Here is a 17,391-nt window from a genome sequence, read left to right as displayed (position 1 = left end):
TATAATCCAGCAACTTACTGCTAAGATGGATAAAATGGATACTAAAATAGATACCTTCATATAAAAAACTGCAAAACAAATAGACTTGTTACATATAGACCTGCAACAACAGAAGATCCAGATGACAGGCATAGAAGAAGCTGTGAATGACATGGAAAATAGAATCCAAGAAGAGGAAATCAACATTGAGTTTCTGCTGAAACAAAATACACATTTACAAACAAAGCTGGATGACCTGGAAAATAGATCTAGGCACAATAACATTAGGATTTTTGGACTGCCAGAAAATATTGAAGGTAACAATATTACTTCTTTTTTAACAACATGGCTCCCTAAAACTTTAGACTTACCAGAAGCATTCTCGTTTGGTATCGAAAGAGCACATAGATCTATAGCTAATACTAACTCTAACAAAAACTATCCTAGATCAGTTATAGTTAGATTTCTATCATCTTTTGATAAAGAGATGGTTCTTAAATCTGCTTGAGCTAAAGCTCCTGTTAAGATTAATGAGACAACTGTGCGTTTTGACAATGACTATTCTTCCTTGGTAATAGCTAAAAGAAAAGTTTTTCTGCCACTAATAAGGGAGCTTAAAAAAGCACAGTTTAAAACATACCTTCTGTTTCCTGCCAAGCTAAAAATCTTCCTTCCTGATGGTCCTAAAATTTTTGATGACTTAGACTCTGCTTTACTGTTTATCAAAAAAAATAAGATTTTTGGATAAAATAGAGGAAATGGAATGGGCTAGTCCTTCATTAAAGAGACTGACAACTGAAACTTTGTGGAAGACTTCAGAGAAGAAGAAGAGACTAAAAAACAAATGATTTGTTCTATGTTTTTTTTTCTTTTTTTTCTCTCATCATTTTACTTCATTATTAATCTTTTTAAATATAGTTCCTGCATTTCCAGAAAGCCACAGATATTCTGAAAAAGATTTAATCAAAGTTATTCTCTGTGTGCAAAGAAATGTTTTGTTTCATAACCAGTCAAAATATCTGAGGAACTAATAACAAGCTATTATTCAATTTGTTTCTCTTTCTGAAAAAGAGAAGTAAGGTCAGTAATTTGATACATTTTTTTTCTCTTTTTTTTCTCCTTTTCTTTGTCTAAACAATGACATTCTATTTAGATTATGTAGTGGGTAAAGGGTGGGGAGGGCAGGGAGAGAAGAGTAGTGAAAATATGATTAATAGAATAATAACATATTTATTCCTTGTAAAAAGTTTATATGTTCTTCAAATGCTATTCCTAATTATACTTTCTTGATTATAATGCTTATGCTTGTTTGTAAATAATCTGTCATGCTTTAACTAATAATAATTAGAACTAAATAATAGTAAATAATATGTTTTATTTTTAACTCTATTAATATAAACAGTAAGTAATATTCCATTGTATATACATCTTATAGCTTTCTCTTACATTTTTTTTTTATTTCTGCTTTACACTCTTTTATTTTCTACTCTCTTTTTCTTTTCTTTATTCTTTCTCTTTATTTTTTTTTCATATGAATATATATAAATGCTTTTGATCATATAGACACAGTAAATAATAAGATTTGCATAAAAATTGAGTTGGGACATAAATATTGAGTTTTATTACTTATTAATAACTTTGGGCTTAATTTCACTTACATAGAGGCTGTAATAACCTGTAAAATACATTGCGAAGGTTTTGTCATGTTTAGATGCATTTACACTGCTAAATGAATGTTTGTCACTAGTGTTTAACAAGTTTCCCGCCAAAATGTTAAGGGAGACAATCTGGGATCTGGGCTACTTCATGAACAGTGTCCTCGAGTTGTTTTAAAAGCTTCAACTCTCAGAATTCTCACAGAGAAGCTGAAAGCAGTCAGTTTGACCTTTGACCCAGATATCACACTGACACATCGCAGATTCAGGAAGAACACTCTACCAGGAAGTAGAACTGATGCAAATGCGACTATGTGAAGGAAAATGAACTCTTTAACATCTAAATGTGAGTTATTTTATATAATTACTTAAATATCTATGTTATAATTCATAAAATATGTCAGTTATAATGATTTTAAATGATGCAGTTTCTTGTAGTAAGTAAATGTCTTATTTTAGAAGGCATAGAAAATGAAACATTTATTCAAGTGTTTTTGAAAATCTACTTGACTGCAGCATACTAATCTGTGTTAAAAACATATGTTCCAAACATATACATTACTATAACTCATTTAATTCATCTGATTGACAAGCATAAATAACTTTATAACTCTACTCTGGAAGAAATTGTCATGTGATATATTTTAAAGCAGTAGTATAGACATACAAAATACAGATGGCTTTTTTACAATAATGCAAGTGTTTCTGAGAATTTGCATAACTATGCAGTATGATTTATAACAATTTCTATAAATATAATATTTTATTCTATTGACAATAATGAGTATGAGTAAAATGCTCATATACAAGCAATTCAAGGGTTTTTTTTGGAAGCTGTTGACTGCATTTACATGACAGAAAATAGATGCATCTTAATATATGTAATGTCTGAACCATATTAGCCAAAGTTTTTGATTTAAATGAATGTTAGAACTTATTTTTACATACTTTGAATAAATTAATATGTAAATATGCCTTCCTTTTTTTTTCTCTCTCTCTTTCTTTCACTCTCTCTCCCTCTTTCACATCTTTTATTTCTCTCTCTTCTCTTGGTTCCTAATATCAAGATTATTTGAATGCTATTTGAATACAAGTGTATTATATTACATAGATGTATATAGTAGTATGAATAGTTTTTAAAAAAAAAAAAAAAAAAAGTTTATTTTAGTTTATATGATGCTATTTTATCAAATGTGTAGTCTTGTCTTGCTAGATAATTGAATTGAAAGCTGTTAATTTAAGTTAAATATAACCAGTATTAAATTGATAAGGTGGTAGCTGAGGTACTGCTGCTTAGGGTAGGGGGTTAACTTGAGTGGTAAATACTACTCTAAGTTGGAGTTTTTAACTCCAGGCTGGATGCAAGCTTTAATCCTTACATTATTTTCACTTGTTCATTGTTATATGTATATAGTTTTGACATCCACAATATATTTTGTGCACTCATTGTCACTACAAACAAAATTGAATCCTATACAAAATCCCATAAGAGATTCAATAAATACAGCTATATTTAAAGGTCCACCTAAAGGAGGAGATGTAACATTACTTATGCTGTTATTTGTTATTTTGATCATAAGATTCTTAAGTTTTAAAAATGCCAAATGACATATTTAAAAGGAATTTCTTTAAACATTAATGGATTGAATAATCTGTGTAAAAGGGCAAGCCTAATAAGATACATTAATTTACATAAGGCCAACTTAGTCTTCCTGCAAGAAACCCATCTCTTGAAAAAAGATATTGATAAACTAGCCACAAACAAATATACAGTACTGGTTAGTTCAGAGCACACTCAGAAAAAAAGAGGAGTGGCTATTTTATGGAATAAAAGTATGCCCATTTCTAACACAATTAAGTCTTATCAGGATGACAAAGGAATGTTTTGTATCGTTACAATACAAATTAATGGGAAGACTTACACTTTAATTAATGTATATTGGATACCTGGAATTCGTATTAATACAGTGAAACATCATCTTGATAAGATCATATCATTCTCTATAGGAGATATTATTTTAGCTGGTGACTTTAATTGTATACTACATGAAAGTGATACTACCACTATAGGAAAAAGAAGAATTACATCTAATGCAAAACATTTAAATGATTTTGCTAATTCTTATCATTTGAATGATATTAATAATCAGATAGATTCAAAATCATTACCATACACCTTTTTTCTAACAGATACAAAACTTATTCAAAAATAGATAGGGTCTTTATTTCTAACCAGATGGTAACAGATTTAATTAATTCCAAAATCATTTCATGTCCTATATCTGATCATAATTCAATTGTTTTGAATTCATGATAAAAAATACTCATAATATTCAGATCAAAAGGATACCAGCATACTTAACTCAACTAAAAGACTATAAAGAATATATACTTTCAGAAGTAAAACATTTTTTAGACATAAATAATACTCCTGAAGTCTCCATAGTCTATGTTTGGGATGCCTTAAAATCATATCTATATGGACAAAGTATCAGATGGTATAATAATAAAAGGAAATCTTGGGATAAGGAATTGTTAGATATTCAAAGTAAATTAGACTCTTATAAACATAATAATAAAGAAAATATTATGGACAAGAAAGTTATTGAAGAAATAAACAAACTAAATGAGAAATACAAATAAATTTTAACTCATAAAGTTAAAATAACTTTAGAGAAATACAAGTTTTGTCTTATTCAATAAGCCCCAAATACTTACATAGACTTAAAAATAAAACAAAAGGTTGAATAAACAAAACCATATCAAAGAAATCTTTTCTCTAAGGAAAAGAAGAATGTTTCTAGTATACCAGAAATACTAGATGAATTTAGAAATCACTTTCACAAAATTAACCATAATAACATTAACATGGAACCTAAAGATAAAATAAAGGAGTTTATAACCACAAACATGAATAAAAAGCTTAATAAACAACAGATTAAACTATTGGACAAAAGTAATTCATATACAGAGGTTATTACACAAATAAATAAGCTTAAATCAAACAAAGCATCGGGTAATGATGGTATTATACCAGAGATATATAAAATCCTTTCTAAAAGTACATATTCATTAATACATAAGGTTTTTATTTTGGCCCAAACTGAGTTAATAACCCCCCCATCTTGGCAATATACATTTATTTCGCCAATTTTAAAACCTAATAAAGATCCAACTAGATGTACTTTATATCGGCCCATCTCATTACTTAATGTTGATTATAAAATGTTTATGAGTATTTTTGCTGATAGATTGAAGACAATCATCCCCGGCATTATAGATATAGATCAGACAGGCTTCATTGTAAATAGAATTACTTTTGATAATATAAGAAGAACTTTAACATTAATTGATTTTGCAAATAGGAAAAAGAAAGATTTAACACTTATTAGTCTTGATATAAGTTCAGCATTTGATTCAGTAAGTTGGGACTATCTGTTTACCTTACTGAAGTGCACAAACTTCTCAGATGCATTTGTAAATCTAATTGAGCATTTATACAAACGAACATTGGCTTATATTAAGGTAGGCACATATGTTTCACAAAAAATACCCATTTTTAAAGGTACAAAACAAGGATGTCCACTTTCTCCACTATTATTCACTTTAGTAATGGAGCCTTGGGCTAATTTGATCAGAAACAGTACTGACATAGAGGGTTTTGAAATAGATGAAAATACAACATCCAAAATTCAACTTTTTGCAGATGATGTTCTAATTACATCAGCAGGATCTAATTCTTCTATGCAGTCTCTATTTGATAAAATGATGAATTTTAAAAGTATTTCTGGTTTAATATTCAATGAAGAAAAACTAAAATACTACCTATATATACACGAAAAATATTCTCATTAGTGATTTTACTAAATATGTACCCAATTCAGGTCAGATAACTTATTTAGGTATAATACTATCTAAAGATATTAAATCTATTATATATAATAATTATAATACATGTTTTCTTAATATACAAAATCTTTTTAATACCTGGAATAATATGTTTTTTACTATGGAGGAGAGGCTTACAATTATTAAAATGATAATATTCCCCAAGATTTTATACTTAATACAATCAATAATACTTCCACCTACAAAAATAATTATCATGAAACTGAATACACTAATGTTAAATTTCCTATGGGCACCTAATAAACCTAGGATTGCATTAAAGAAACACACTAATAGCTGGTCTCAAGGGGGTATTTCTTTTCCAGACTTTAATTTATATACTATCTCTTCTATTGTAAAAGTTATTACTTTATTAATAGATCAGTCATATGTCGCAAAATGGAAAGATTATTGGGAGCTAATTAGTATGCACTTCATGAAAATCTCCTTAACACATAAAAATATGATTGTAAATAACTCCATGTTATGGTTACTAAAGGAATTTTGTACTTCACCTATTACACCTAAACATATGGTTTGTTACCCATTAAATATTATTATTAGCTATCGTAACTTTATATTCATGCACCCTAAGTATAGGGAATGGAATTTTATTATATTCCTATAATGTATACTCAGGGTATGCTTTTGTCATCTACTTCTGAAGGAACTCATTTAGCTATAGATAATGATCTAAAGTACTGGTATCAGTTGATATCTGATAATAAAGTTAAAAATCTAGATTTCTTAAAACAAGAATTTGATCTAAGAGAAACTTGCTGGTTAGAGGTTCAGACCTTTAGACAACATCTCATTAATAAAATAGATCTAATGTCTATAACAGTTAAAGAATCTATTCCAACACTGATTGATTACTTGATATTAAATTTACAACATAAAGTTTCTGATAAAGGTAAACTTTCATACATACATAAAATTATCAGACAAGAAACTTTTTACAGTGTAGATTCATACTGGAATTATTAAACTTCTATTAATGGGGACCCACCAAATCAACAAGATAAACAATATATATTGGAATCTGCCTATAGAACTACGTCTTCCATTGTCTGGAGACTTTATACATGGAAATTTTTACATAGATCTTTTTATACACCTTTGATGATGAATAAAATAAATAATAAAGATAATCTATGTAAGAGATGTAATGTAGAAATTAATGCTGACTGGGCTCATATGTTTTATGACTGTATAAAATTGAAAGAATACTGGAAGTCAATTAATGAATTTTTGCAGGCTCTTTTTACAGATAATTTCATTATTTCTAAATCTCTTATATTATTCAACACACCTGTACCTCAAAGTGTTAAAAAGGTTAATCTTCCCTTGTTATGGTCTATTCTAGCAGTGGCTAGGAAAATAATAACCAGAAATTGGATTTCAGATACACCTCCTTCATTCAATGAATTTAAAAATGTTATGAATATAGTGTGCCATATGGAAATAAACACAATTAGGTCAAGAACAACTAGAAAAACATCTTATTATATTGTATGGGATAATTTTCAAAATTTGTTAAAAAAATCCTAATTTCCATAGCACGGTATTTTAGTTTAATTAATTGATTAATTAATGTAGTGGATGTCTTTGTAAATACTTTAGTTGTTTTGTTGAATGTTATAATCATATCTATTTTTAATTACTTAGAAATGTAGCAAGCGGAATCCACTCAAAGGAACAACACTCGACCAGACTGAATATCGGCAATAAAGGCTGTACGCAGCTTCCCTTAAAAACAGTTTATTGAGAACAGAACAACATAAAAATTCCACGACAAAAGAGTATTCCACTCCAAATACAAAATGTGTTAAGCGCTTTCATCCGCCAAATGGCAGACTTCATCAGAACAATTTACATCAGCTGCTGCTCTATCTTTTATAACAAATTAGGCGCCAAACTCCATTACAAATCACTAGCCAACAATATTTAAAGGCATAGACACCTTACAATAAGTCATGATGGCTACTATCATATACTTTGTATATATTATTTACTACCAAGTATCATAAAAAGATGTATGTATTATTACATAGGAAGACAGGCTTATGTTGTCCGAGAAAGTTAGTGACTCTACAAAAATTGAGTATATGGTATACATTTGATGACTGTAGAATATATTATATTGTATATGTCTTGTCGTATCCAAAATATTTCACTTCTAATCCTATGTGCATTCTGCATAGTGTATAAATAATAAAATCCCATATCTAATATATATCCTACTAACATTAAATGTCAATTATTATGTAAATAATTAAATAAATATTAAAAAGTAACTTATAAACATAGTCCAAACCATTCTGAAAATCTGTATAAATTTCATATAATGTAATGTAATAATATATATAATTATGAAATATGTACACTAATAAATACATAAATAAATAAATAATAATAAATAAGGTTCTATAAATATATACATATATAAAATGTTCACTTTAAAAACTCATTAATACAGATTAAAAAGTGAATACCTCCAATGTGACATATAATTAATGGAGAATAGGGGTAATATGCTAATACTAAACAATTATGAGAATAATGCAAATTTGTTATCTCAATAATAAGAATGGCTTAATGCTAATATAGTCGTTGAGGCCAGGTTTCGTTGTGGCATCAGTTAGAATTTGCCAATTGCTCTCTCTACATGCAAGTCTAATTTTCCAGTCCCCACCCAATGGGTTGATGTATTCTTTGTCTATAATTGTGAACTGGAAAAAATGGTGGTCCCCTGCCTCACTAATGTGTTTGTAGAGCGCATTATTCATATCTTTACATTTAATCTTGTAATAATGTTCATAAATTCGTTGCCTCAATTGTCTTTCGGTTTTTCCTATATAGAATGCAGGGCATTCTATACACTTCGCTAAATATACCACCTGTTTTGTGTAACAATTACCATTCATACTGTTGATCTTTGTCCCATTCAAGTTTTCCAATTTTGTGAAAGACTGAGTGTTGATGTAATTGCATTGTTTACATCTCCCACATTTCTTGGTGGGGTTATAAACGAGCTCGTTATAACCATCTTCGTACCCTGCTCTTTCAAGTAATTTCTTTAAGTTGGGAGCGGTCTTATAGACTATTTTAGGGTACAGTCCTATTTTCTCCTTATCTGCCTTCGATACAGTAACTATATCCCAATGCCTTGTTAATATCTCCTTTATGCTATCAACATAAGGTGTGTATGTAAGGACACAAACTCTACCTGCTTGATAGCTACTAGCGGACCCTACCTTTACCTTGTGTTCATACTTCCCTAATAATGGAATATACTTGTCATTCCATTGGTTAGAAACATAGTTGGTCGTATCATCAATAAGATGAGTAGGGTATCCTCTATCAAGGAAAAGTTTTTTGATTAATTGCATCTCTTTCTCCATTTCCTTTCTTGTAGATGACATCCTAGCTCCCCTAATGCATTGTCCTTTTATTATGTTCTTGAAAATGTGTCTAGGATGATTGCTAGTATAATACACATAATCATTAGAGTGAGTGCTCTTCCTAAAAACCTTAGAGGCAAATTCATTGTTGTCTGTTTTGTAAATATATGTATCTAAAAATGCAATACCACTGTCACTATAGTTACACGTGAATTTAAAATAATTGGTGGTACCATTAATGTATTCCACAAACTTAATAATGTCATCATTTGATCCCTTCCACAATATAAAAATATCATCTAAAAATCTTGTGCAGAACATAATGTTCGAGCTGTATACACTATTAAGTACATATTTGGTCTCCCAATCCAGCATAACCAAATTAGCGAAGACGGGTGCGCATGACGCACCCATAGCTACCCCTTTACTTTGTTTAAAAATTTTTTCATCAAACAATGTAATTGTGATCCAGGACTAAGGACATCATATCTAATATTAAAGCTATCCTGTCCCAACTTAAGATGGAATGATTCCTAAGGCTGTTGCAAAAGCTATCTAAACCTTCTTCCTTAGGGATGCTGGAAAATAAGTCACAAACATCTATCGTAACAAATTTGTAATCCATATTCCATAAAAGTGGTGTCAGTTTTCCTAAAAAATCCCATGAATCAATAGTAAGATGTGGAATATTTTTATATGTGTGCTTGGTCCATCTATCTATAACTAGCCCTATGTTGAAAGTTTTTGATTTGGACCCTGATATAATGGGTCTGAATGGTGGGTTAAGTATAGATTTATGTATTTTTGGTATACCCACTATATGGGCTAGGATGGGATTTTCAACACGAATAAATTCATAAATATCCTGTGTAAGTCTATTATTTAATAAATATTCTTCAATAGCTAAATCAATATACCTGTATCCTGTGACTACTTCATTCATAGATATGCCATCATAATTCCCTGATTCAACTAGTATATTAAGAATAGCTGTCTTATATGTTGAACTGGGGTATATAACAACTCCACCCCCTTTATCGGGTTTCATTATTCTGACATCTTTGTTTTTGATTAATTCATTAAGACATTTCCTTTCTTGTACTGTCAAGTTGTCCTCATACTTATAATTCTGATCTTTATTTCTTACATGATATTTGTTGTACCAATATACCTCCTTGCATACTATCTTTTCATAATTATTAATAATAGGATTACTAATAGGCATATATGCACTTTTTTTCTTTAACTCACATTTAGGTATAACTGAATTGTCCTCTATTTTGTCAAATTGTATCGCAAGATTTAATTTTCGACAAAATAATTTGATTTGCTTTATGGTATCCACCAAAGAAAATCTAAAATTGGGTATTAACTTCATACCCTTCGCTAAAAGACTATAAAACTCAATTTGTATGAAATAATCCGAATAATTATATACTTTAAAACCATTATATGTGCTTAATATATGCTCTGTTTGGACATCCTTGTGGGATCCCTCATCAGTATTCTGTGTATGCACATAGGGTAGTTCAGTGGAGGTAGAGGTCGTTTGGGGTGTCTTCTTATTTAAAATTTCCTGTATGTTTGATTGTTGCCATAATGGTTCTTCCTGAACTCTGGATGATATCTGCCCCCTTGAAAATTTTCTTTGTTCCCCTCTCTCCCCTCTCTCTCACTAAATCTCCTATCCATGTATACCAACTTCCTTTCTTGAGGCCAAATATATGCTTTCTGTAGCCTGTATGCTTCAACATCACGATCCATTTTACCATTCTTTCTACTGTGAATGTTGAATGCTTGTTTATCTGCTGAAAAAAATTGCTTCTCATATAAATCTTTCCATGCCTGGAAATCACTGTGTAATAAAATACTTTCATTGATGATTTCCACTTCATTGATGAGAGTAGACAATTTCTCATCATTATGTTTCATTATTAATTTCATATATTGAAAACCAAAATCATCAAACAAGTTATTAAATTCAAATTTGACACTGTCACTGTATGTTAAGCCCATAGGCAGTTTAAAGAACCTGAGGCCCTTAGGTACTACTTGTATATCTATACATTTAGATAGATAGGCATTATCCACCTTGATGTTTTTAATAGAAGATAGTTTTTTGCCAAAGTTAAATATCATATCCTTTATACTATTCTTATTCATATTCTTTGAGTAAGATAAGGGCACTTGATATACTTTATCAAAATTGCATTCATCATTTATAAATTGATTAAATACATCATTATTATGATAGTCTGTCTTACTATCTTTTTTTCGTTTACATTGTATATCTTTAACAAAACAAGTGTCCTTTGTAGGGCTTATCATTTTGTTTTTCACAATACCTTTATTTGAGCATATGTCCTTTTTACCCACTGTCGAATATGTTTTAAAAATGGGATATGTCTTAGGTTTAGCTCCTCGGCTTTCCAAATCAGCACGATTGTGCAGCAAGCTAAAGTCAAACGTAAAATCCTTATCGGGGGACAACACGAATTTGTCCTCTGTGGGAAGAATTTCCAGCGACGCTTGTCGAGTGTCCGATGCACTTATCTCAGCATCCCGTTGTCCATTGGGAATGTCCATATCTAAACTAGTGTCTATAGACAAAATGATCTCTTTTTTGGAGCAGCAATGCTTACCGGAAGAAACAATTGGTAAGCTTTCGATAACTGCAGTCTGTTTTGAGGCTTCCATTAGGCTGTTGAACATCTCCGTAAGCTTCTTAACTTCCGTATAAAGCCCAGATACTTCCGCTCTGAGTAGTTTGAGTTCCTCACCGTTAGGGACCTCCTGCGATTCCTCACCGTTTCCAGCCATATCGAGTACACCAACTAAGAAATGTAGCAAGCGGAATCCACTCAAAGGAACAACACTCGACCAGACTGAATATCGGCAATAAAGGCTGTACGCAGCTTCCCTTAAAAACAGTTTATTGAGAACAGAACAACATAAAAATTCCACGACAAAAGAGTATTCCACTCCAAATACAAAATGTGTTAAGCGCTTTCATCCGCCAAATGGCAGACTTCATCAGAACAATTTACATCAGCTGCTGCTCTATCTTTTATAACAAATTAGGCGCCAAACTCCATTACAAATCACTAGCCAACAATATTTAAAGGCATAGACACCTTACAATAAGTCATGATGGCTACTATCATATACTTTGTATATATTATTTACTACCAAGTATCATAAAAAGATGTATGTATTATTACATAGGAAGACAGGCTTATGTTGTCCGAGAAAGTTAGTGACTCTACAAAAATTGAGTATATGGTATACATTTGATGACTGTAGAATATATTATATTGTATATGTCTTGTCGTATCCAAAATATTTCACTTCTAATCCTATGTGCATTCTGCATAGTGTATAAATAATAAAATCCCATATCTAATATATATCCTACTAACATTCAATGTCAATTATTATGTAAATAATTAAATAAATATTAAAAAGTAACTTATAAACATAGACTTATTGTAAGGTGTCTATGCCTTTAAATATTGTTGGCTAGTGATTTGTAATGGAGTTTGGCGCCTAATTTGTTATAAAAGATAGAGCAGCAGCTGATGTAAATTGTTCTGATGAAGTCTGCCATTTGGCGGATGAAAGCGCTTAACACATTTTGTATTTGGAGTGGAATACTCTTTTGTCGTGGAATTTTTATGTTGTTCTGTTCTCAATAAACTGTTTTTAAGGGAAGCTGCGTACAGCCTTTATTGCCGATATTCAGTCTGGTCGAGTGTTGTTCCTATTTTTAATTACTTGTATAAAATTGTTATGATATTTCTCTTGTATGTTAAAACAATAAACCTGTTTTGAAAAAAAAAAGATTAATCACAAACTCACACAAACTATCCAGTCCCATCCTATGACTTGGCATTCTAAGCTGTTAAGCTATTAAGCAAATTATTATATATCTAACTTATAGAGTCTATGATTTTTAATATTTTAATCAATAATATGCGGACAACATAATTAAATATTAAGTGTGTATTTTATACATCTACTAACACTGCACATTTAGTCTGTGACAAGATTAGGAAAACATATGCATCTGTATCACATTTATAAGAAATAACATATAAACTCCAGTTGTCTTTCAGGTTATTTTTAAGTTTCACACTAGCCTTCCATGCATTTTTTCAAAATCTCTCTTTAGTGAAGTATTGCTTCATTCGATCCCTTCATTGAAATAATGTATTTTATTAATGTGAATGAAGGTAGCTGCATCTTTCAAAGTATAAAATATGTTAGATCTTTTACATAAGCACATTTTCATTAATGAAGGGAGTGAGTGTTGATTCCATGTGTTTTCATATTCTTCACTGAAGGAAGACAGGACATTCTTTCACTTTTAACCTTAGAGCAGTAGTCAATATTCAATCTTATGACATTTTTTCATATTTCTGGTGGAGGATTTGGTGTCTTGATTTCAAGATTAAATATTTTTGATACTGGATATAAATCAAACAACTGTGGATTGTTTTGGAAAGATTTTCTTTGTGAATGAAAACATTAAGGCTGTAGGTAGTCTTTTGAATCCAGATCAAAGTGGTTCAGTTAGGTTTAAAGTTTTTGGTTACCAAGATGACAAAAAGTTAATTGTATTCTCAAATATGCAATGTCAGTCTGTCTATCTACTCACTGATCTATCGATTTTGCTCTAGTCTTGTGTAATATATGAATGTGTGGGGTCTATATTAAGTGATCAAAGAGTCAGTTCATTGAATTGTATTTTACAGCGAAAGTGCAGTTTGACGAACTGTTTTAGGGAGATTGCGGTACAGTGAGGATTGGAATATTTGCACTTTCCTCACTGTAGTGCGATCTTGGAGTTGGTATATATAATTAGCGGGGGTTGTGGGGGGGTGCAGCCCCCCACAATAGCGAGTTCAAGGTCCAGCATTGTCAGTCTTTAAGCCGTTTGATATTTAGACTATTCGGTGATCTAATATAGACCCGAATGTGTGTATGTGTGTGTGTGTGTGTGTGTGTGTGTGTGTGTGTGTGTGTGTGTGTGTGTGTGTGTGTGTGTGTGTGTGTGTGTGTGTGTGCATGTGTGTGTCTGCAAGAATATATATATATATATTTATATATATATCAAAATAAAAATTACAGCTAAAGCTCTCAAGAAATAGCACTGTAGTGAAAACAATTCAAAATAATGAAAGAACCAGTGCAATTACCATATCAAAAATCATAAAAAAAGTTTTAATGTAATTGAAAATAATTACAATAGATGAGCACTTTTCAGTTACTCAAACCATTCTTCAGACCTAAAAACAAAACATTAAAAACTCTATTTAAAATCCTTGTCATCCAACAGAAATAAAATATTTTCATTACCAAGCTCCAACAATTGTGTATTCATATTAATCCAAAAAGCCATGTCCAATCATCATGTATTAAGATGTTAAACAGCCAATAGATATATCCAGGAATATAAAATATTCCACTAGATCTGTATTTGGCTTAGTCCATTGGTACATATCACTTCTTTAAAAGTAAATTACTTTGTTCATTTAAGATTCCAATACAGTCTGTGTGGTACAGAATTTGGCCAATTAAATGCCTTGTATCAATGTAGCCAATGATAAAATGCTCTTCACATATACATTAATTCTCAAAGGTTCAATGTGAATCGATGGCATTAACTTCCCATTGGTCCAAACGTCTACATAGGGAGCAAATAATTTTCTTCATTGAGGTCTCCAATCTGATGCATGCATTTTCTAACCAATTAAACATCTTGAAGCTTCATAGGAAGTGATAGACTTTCCTTTATGTATAATGTCTCTCATTTGTTCAATATACAGCAATGCTATTCATTTTTCATTAGTTCCATTCATTTGCCATAATAACTATCAGTCCAATCTGTATTCTAGTTTGAGTCTACAAAGCCAATAAAGGAATTCAACTTGCAAAGCATGGCAGAATCATAAAGTAAAGTTCAATGCTTGCCATGCAATATTCAAAATACACAAGTTACATTTACACTGAAGCCAACTATTGTCCAGAACTTCTACCTCTTCAAAAAATATTTCCTTCATGAAAAATTGCACTACAAAAATGTATAATTTACAGTTTAATCTTTTTGTGAACATTGTTAACATTCATGTTAGACCGTCGCTGTTATGATCTCTCAATGGTTTAATGCAAGTCAATAACATTTGCTCCCCATTGGTCCAAATGTCTCCACTGGGAGCAAATGACTTTCATCATTAGGATCTACAATCAAATCCATATGTCTGCTAATTATAGCTAATCAAATACCTTGTAGCTTCATAGGAAGTGTTATGTACTGTAAGTGTCTCTTATTAATTCAATATACGACAATACTATATGCTTATTATTGATTCTGTTCATTTACCATAATTATCCAATCCATATTTTAATTCAAGTCCACCAAGCCAGTCAAAAGGGCCGACTTACATCAGAATCAGAATTAATACTTGCTGTTCGGTATTCGAAGTAGGTCAATAAAGTGCATTCACTCTCAAACCAAAATACTTATTGTCCAAATTTATTCCACTTGAAAAATGTAATTTATAACTGAAGAGCTGTACTACAAAAATATATGATTTGCAGACGTCATTGTGGACATTGCATTAAACTATCATTATGAGAACTAGCAGGTTGTAAAAATTAGGTACTATGAAATTAGGAATAAACAGTGTCATTGTTGTTTCATTAAATGTTACATACAGTCGTGGACATCTCACACTGTTCATTAAAATTCAATATTTTTAAGACAATTCATTTCATATTTTCTTATTCTCTCCATCGTCATTACAACAACTAAACAATGCTATTCCTTGGGAGCAATTAGCCAATCAGAAGTAATATATACACAAATTATGTTACCGGTTTCTTCTGAAACAGACAAATAAAACTATCTCAGCCATTGCTTCTTGATGGCTGGTTTTAATGAAATATTTGTATTTAAACCAGGTGGTTTGTCTGCTTGTGTGTTGCCAATCCATCGCATCTTTGCATATTCAGTTGTGGTAACAAATCACCCTCTCTTATACTATCATGTATAATTTGTAGAACCATAAAATGAAAACTGTGATCCATGTTCTCACTAATATGTCTAGTTAAAGGATTATTCATGTCCAATAATTTGATAACACTGATATATTTCAAAATTCCTTCCTTCAACTGTCTGTTGGTCTTTCTAATATAGAATGAATCACAGCTTTTATAGCTTGCTACATATATCAATTTTTTTTCTGCACTCTGCATATTCTTTTAAGATATATCTTTTTCCACTTACACAATGAACAAAACTTTGTTCCTTATTTATATATTTGCATACTGTACACATTCTGCAGGGAAAGGTACGCTTCTTCATGAATTTATTACCTTTGTGGCTGTTCTCTTTGTGGCAAAGTAATTGTCAGAAAAATATGTATTAGTGTATGTATTAGTAATATGCTTAGTGCATTTAGAGCCTGAAAAGGGTTAACACATTTATTCTATTTTACACTGCATAAATCTGTACAAATTGCAGAAGCTTTCTGACCTTGTATTGTCATGAAATATGCGCAGCTAAAATCTTGGCTTATGCCTTGGAAATTTATTGTGAAGCAGATGATTTCTGCTTGTGTCAGGAAAATAATGAATAGAACAATACCACTTGTATAAATGTCATGAAACTTAAACAAGAAGTTCCGCTTGTGCTGTGAGAAAATACACAGCTGCAGGAGCTATAGATAATTAGAACAAAGACTGTTTGAAAAGATGAACTGTAATCAGAATTTGCTTATGCCTGAGTTAGAAAAGTACCTTGAAATGTAACACATGTATTAGAATTGTACAATAGGGGCCTGTAATGGGTTAGTGCCCACCAAGGCCAGGTTGTTTTTCTCAAAAGTTTCACACAAATCTAGTCATGTCAGCAGAAAATCTGAGCAACATGTGATGTAGAACAATACTGAAAGTTGTATTTGATTACGTCAGCTATAGAAGGCCATGTCTTGTAAAACAGTATAAAAATAGCATACTTCCTGTTAGTAGTTAGGCAAAATCTTATATTTGCATGTTTTTGTCTCCTTGCTGCAAGTTATTAAATGTACCTTAACTGAACCTTACGTGTATTGGTCTTTGATGTTTTTTCCTGTGACAGATTGGTCCTTCGGACCGGAAATCCTCACTTCGCCTCGGATCAGACAGGCCAGGTGACTTGAAACCATACGGGGAAGAAACCACATTGGTTCTTCTTATTTGAAAAGCCCTCCGACTAAATTGTCATACAAAAGAGGCCGACCACTTTCTGATCTGCGACTGAAGGACAGGTTTACTCGAACCAGGTGATCAATCACGAAGGCTCAGGTAAGGTGATTCTACCTTTTTTTTCTGTTTTAGATCAGGGACTAGATTTGCATTGTTTTTGTCAAGACTATTATTTTTTTTATAAGTCAGGGACAAGAAAGATTGCTGTCTTGTCATAG

This window comes from Protopterus annectens, chromosome 5.part0 (assembly GCF_019279795.1).
Source record: "Protopterus annectens isolate FY-2018-M chromosome 5.part0, PAN1.0, whole genome shotgun sequence".
Taxonomy (NCBI): Eukaryota; Metazoa; Chordata; order Ceratodontiformes; family Protopteridae; genus Protopterus; species Protopterus annectens.
The sequence above is the reverse complement of the archived record's forward strand: the minus strand, read 5'-3'. Positions refer to the sequence as shown.